This window comes from Terrapene carolina, unplaced genomic scaffold (assembly GCF_002925995.2).
Source record: "Terrapene carolina triunguis isolate 2854851 unplaced genomic scaffold, T_m_triunguis-2.0 Scaffold236, whole genome shotgun sequence".
NCBI lineage: Eukaryota > Metazoa > Chordata > Testudines > Emydidae > Terrapene > Terrapene triunguis.
In genome coordinates this window covers 11,546,789-11,552,320 of record NW_020664587.1, presented here as the reverse complement: position 1 = coordinate 11,552,320, position 5,532 = coordinate 11,546,789, and positions in this window count along the sequence as shown.

Below are 5,532 nucleotides of genomic sequence, written 5' to 3'. Positions count from 1 at the left end.
TTCCTCCTTGCAGTGCCCTGCCAGTGCCAGCTGGGACCCCAGCGCTGTGAGCGTCAGTGCCCGCGACTCGAAGCCAAGCTGCTCCACGGGAGGGTTTATCCAGAGCTAAGCATGGTGGGTGGGTCTCTTTTCTGCCAGCAGCCAGAGGCTGGTGATGAATGGCTACTTTCTCTAATTGAATAGCAGGAAGTTAAATCTTGTTTCTTTGCCTTCTAGTCTGTCGGCTGGAACAATCGCCCACCTGTAGCACCGCCCCAGGGTATAAATAAGGAATGAATACAGCACTGGCAGGGGACTGGCCTGCATGCCCAGAGGTTCGCCAGACATTGTACAACCTCAGGAGAGAGAGAGTTGGGTACCGTGGACATATACGCATGAACGTGTGGGCTGGTGACAGCATGGATGGAGGCACATCGACAAGTGTGGGTGGGGGAGGGGGCTTGTTTGTGCCATGATGCTTGTGTGGAGTATGCAGGTAAATGCCCATGTGGGCAAATGTGCAAATGCAACTGTGCGCTTGGATGTGAGCGTGTGGCCTGTACACACAACTGCGTATTCGTGTGCAAGGGATCAGTAGCGGCAAGTGTGCTCCAGCATGCAAATGTGTGAGTCTACGCCGGCGTCTGCTGGTGTGTGGGCGGTATACACGACTGCGTGCCTGTGGGTGTAAGCGTGTCATGGAAGGCTGCACGGGCCCGTGGCCTGGATACACGAAAGTGGGCAAACTTGTGAGTAGCTGCAAGGCTGCACTGGTGTGCGACACGTATACACAACGGTTAACTCTTCATTCTCCAACTTTCGATGTTGCCGCATTCTCTCTTCAGTACTGGTAAAAACAAAGCGCTGTGGTGGAAGCCCATGGTCTCGCCCCGCCCTGGGCCCCGTGCACCATTCGCTCACCAGACAGCAGCCCCCCACCCGCGGGCGAATCTCTCGAGGTGCCAGGCAGGCAGCTGGCCCAGCTGGGCTGAGTTTGCTGGTCGGCCCAGCTGGTGGCCCAGCTGAGGAAGCTCGCTGGGAAAGGAGGAGGCCCGTGTGTGTGTGTGTGTGTGTGTGTCACAGGGAGGGGGTGGGAGACACCAAGACACACACACACAGAACGCCGTTGTCTCTGCAAGAGGAAAGAATGAATTGGCCGGGCTAGAGGCGGCAGCGAGTCAAAAACCTCCTTCCGAAAGGCCAAAGACAAGACTCCCCCCCCCACACACCCCCGCCGCATCCCTTCGAGCGACCCTGTCGCCTTTGTGCCGCTAGCCAGGCTGACACAAGGGCGTCTGTCCAGGCACAATGTCCCCCACACAAGGATGAAACAGAGCCCTCGCTTCAGCCAGCCGCCGGGCCCTTTCGTTCCTCCTCGCACCCCGGGGATGACGTGCCACTCCCCAGCCCCACACGGTGGGGGCCTCTTCTCCGGGGCCTCCTTCCAGTCAGTCGCTGTAGGAACGGAGCCGCGGCCACGCATGCCGCTCCCCCGTGTCGCTGTACCGGGGCCTGGCGCTGGCCTCCTCCCCGAGCTGGAAGTGGCGGGTTTGAATGAAGCCAGATCCCCGGGCGCATTCTTGTGGGTTTCCCCCCTCCCCGCCTTTGGCACGAAGGAAGGATTCAAAAGGAAGCCAGGCCTGGCAGCCGTGCGGGGAGGAGGGGGTGGGGAGATGAAAGAGGGACTCGCTCCAGCTTTCCCACACTCCGCCAGGCGCTGCAAAGCTGGGAATCATTCCCAGCCGCACCTGGAGGAGGCAGCCCGGGCTGACAGGGCCGGGGAGGAAACCGGGGCTATTTATAAACGGATGGGAACAGCTCCTGGTGCAGCGGCAGGCCCCCGGCCCAGCCGTCGACGGAGTCGCCCCATCGCCAATGCCCGACAGGCCGGAGCCAGTTGGTGGGACAGCCGCCCTGTCCCCATTACAACAGGCCCTGTCGCCGCGCCAGCTACCGCCTCCCGTCCGCGGCCCCCAGCGCCAGCCATGGCCAGGACAGCTGCCTCACGCCACGGCCAGTTGCCGAGACAACCCCCTAGCCCATCGGCACCACTCTCCGGACGGCCGCCCGGGCGCACACGCTGGAGCTCGTCCCTGTGCCAGCCCGAATGCACCCTGCCACAGAGCCCAGCAGGGAGACGGCTGCCCCGTCCCTTATGCGCCACGCCAAGACGCCTGCCTCGTCCCCGATTGCGCCCCGCACTGGGGCAGATCACGGGAAGGGAGGAATTTTCCATTGGGAGCAGTGGACTCATGAAGCTTCCGCCCCACTCAGAGCAGCGGCTTTAGAGCTCTGTCCTGGGCACTGCCCTTCTCACTGGCAGGGGAGAAGAAACCACCTGCGTGAATGAAAGAGACGAGTTGAGGCCTTTTCCCGCTGTTCTCCCATTTTCCTCTCCCGGCTCGCCCATTGAGTGACAGCAGAAAGCTCAGAGCTCTGCAATGATTCATGCCCCCCGCACATGTCTAATGGCACAACTCTCCCCAGCCACATGCCGAGGACACACAAATATCCCGGTGGCCCCAACAACAGAGATCAGCTTGGTGTATAGAGCTCAGAGGGAGGGAAACTCTCTTTAGCGTGAAGTAAAGTGAAAGTCCCATGTTAATTTCACTCATCCCAGTCTGCAAATAGTCATTCTGAGTATAATGAACCTCTGCTGAGAGTGACCTCATGTAATGGAACAAAACTTCGCAGTAACAATAATAATACCTAGCTCGTCTATATTAATTTTCAAGTGCCCATCACTATAAACGGCTTTCACTGTATTTGTGTATGTGTATGTATCATACATGCCATAGATGCATAAATGACACAGACACACTCATTTAATAAATGAAGCCACATTATACCTGTGCAACACTCCGTTTAAATTTCCCCTCATTTATACTTTGTTCAAAATTATTCGCCAGATAATTTCTCTGGCTGTTTCTTGGTCTACAGAATGATCCTGCTCCACAGACTGCTTGTGAGCAGTGTTTTAAAACGGACTTTGATTGGGAACAAGTCACATGGTCTGTTTCCAACCCCTGATTGGATAAGTATAATTTAGAATCAGATTTTTGATGCTGATACGTGCACTTATAAGGTCAGAATTCATTTCCCCGAACATTCAGTAACCATCACTTAGTCTTTGCTGTTTCCATGAACATTCCTGCCAGTAAATTTGTTGAGTAGAATACTTATGGAAAGTGACCGCAAAAGGGGAACAAGCAGAGCTGAGACAAATTCCAGGTTTATTGGTGTGACTTTTCACAGTACACACCCAAAATGGTCCAGGGCCCTATGCTACCAACAACTGGATTTAAAAAGAATTGTAGCTAACACAGGTCAGCTCCCAGGGCTGCTCCAGAACTGTAAAAATGGAACTCACAGGGGCTGAATGATGGGTTCGTTTTTGTAGAAAAGGATCAGCAAGGAGAGATTGTCAGGAGAGAGAGAAAACCAATAGAAGAATGCGCTGGGCTGAGGGAGGGAAAGCACCATTGTGGGGCAGGATTGTTCCAAGCACTTTACTGATTTTCTTTTTGAACTTAAACTGCGCCCATCAAGTGATGTCCTTCATTCAGGAATCTGAAAACAATTGTGCCATTCTCTGGCATTCTGGAGACTCACTAGGTCCCCCTGGTGGCCACTGTTGTAATTTCCCAACTTCCAAAATCAACCCTTAGAAATGTCAGTGATTTGAAAGAACGCTGCAATCCCCAGACCGAAGCCAGGCCCCAAGTGATAAACCTTGTACTCGAGTTATGAATAAAACTCCCAGGAACAAAAAATCTCCGACCGGGTCCCTCACTGGGTTGCAGTTGAATTAAACAGACAAATAAACTTCTAAAAAGGCAAATCTCTGGTCGCCTGGAGGAGGTCAGTTGGGTTTGCTCTGGGAGAGATTATCTGAGCTCTGCCGAGTTTGGGACGCGAGTATCAATCTGGTTTCTGGCCAAAGGCCTCCTGCCTAAAAGGATTTTTCCTATGCGTTACTCTTCATCTCAGACAGTGGCATGTACCATCCGCCAGCCTTGGAAAAGGCAGACCACTCAGTCTGACTTTAGGGTAGTGCTGGTTTATCATAGAATATCAGGGTTGGAAGGGACCTCAGGAGGTATCTAGTCCAACCCCTTGCTCAAAGCAGGACCAATCCCCAGGCATATTTTTACCCCAGTTCCCTAAATGGCCCCCTCAAGGATTAAACTCACAACCCTGGCTTTAGCAGGCCAATGCTCAAACCACTGAGCGATCCCTCCCACCTAGTATAAAGTGCCCACCTACGCTAAGGCATTACAGACCCATGCCTAGGGCCCCACAGTGCCTTAATCCAGCACAGCTTTAGAGACATTCCCTACTGCATTGAGCTCCATATAAGAGCAGCATGCCCGGGCCGTGATCATGACATAGCTTCAGCCAGCACGCTGGCACTCCGCCCGGCTTCCAAGCAATGCCCTGAAGCAAAGGGGAGAGGACAGAAAAACCCCATGTTTGATTTCAGTCCGGCCGCTAAAGGGTTATTATCTAACGGTGTGGACGCCAGGCTGCACACATCTACACCCCTGAGTCGTGGTCAGCCTGATGCCATCTAAACCGACTGTTCACACACGATCGCCCCGCCCCCAGGACGGGACTGAGCGGGGTAGAAGCGTCCCAGGTTTGTCCACCCCACTGGCTCTCTCCCAAGGGCACGACCGAGGAAGCCGGTTAGAGGATGGTGGTAAATCCTCCCTCGGGGATGGACTCACCCCTGAGCCGAGTCTTGGCAGAGCGGGAGAAACTGGTTTCCTGCGTCAGCTGCACCAAGCAGTCCCGCACATGCTCTGTGGTGACCTGGCCCCCTCCCGCACTCCCTCCCCCCCAGCCCAGGCTGCCTGGATCCTGGCAGCAGCCCTGCTCGTGCTGAAAGCTGGTGCCCGCGGCCTGGTGGCCTTTCCCCGCTATTCCGACCGGTTGCGTTAGAGACTGCCGCAATGCACCTACTCCCCTCCCCGCATTTGCTGCCCAGAGGGACGTAAAGCGGGTTTGAGGACATGCCCCTGCCATGTGATAGCACAGCGCACCTGGTGTCACCCACGCTCCCGCTGTGGCTCTCTGCCCCCTCCGGGGCTGTACCCCACACACAGGTGTGGGGCTTTGCTACTGGCAATGAGCGAACAAAGGGGGACCCGTTCGTTCAGGCCCGTAGAGGGCTGCACTTTTAGATCAGATGTCCTACAGTTGACAGCTCGCCTAAGGGCATGGTGTTACACCGGCAAGCAGCTGTCGAGCAGAACCACAGGTCACTGGGTGCTTGTGAAGACAGAAGTTCCATTACGTACCTGGTGAGCTCCGCGGGGCAGGGCCCACCTTGTCATTCAGTGTTTGCACCGCACCTAGCGCAAGGGGGTCCTGGGCCATGAGGTGCTACAGGGATACAAAGAATAAACAGGTTACCTGTCACTCTACCTTGGTTTTATGCACCGCCTCTCACAGGAGGATCTCAAAGTGCTTTACGAGCATCACATCTATGCCCCCAGCCCACCTGGGGGTAGGTAAATATTCCCCTCAGTTTGCCTGTATGTTAAA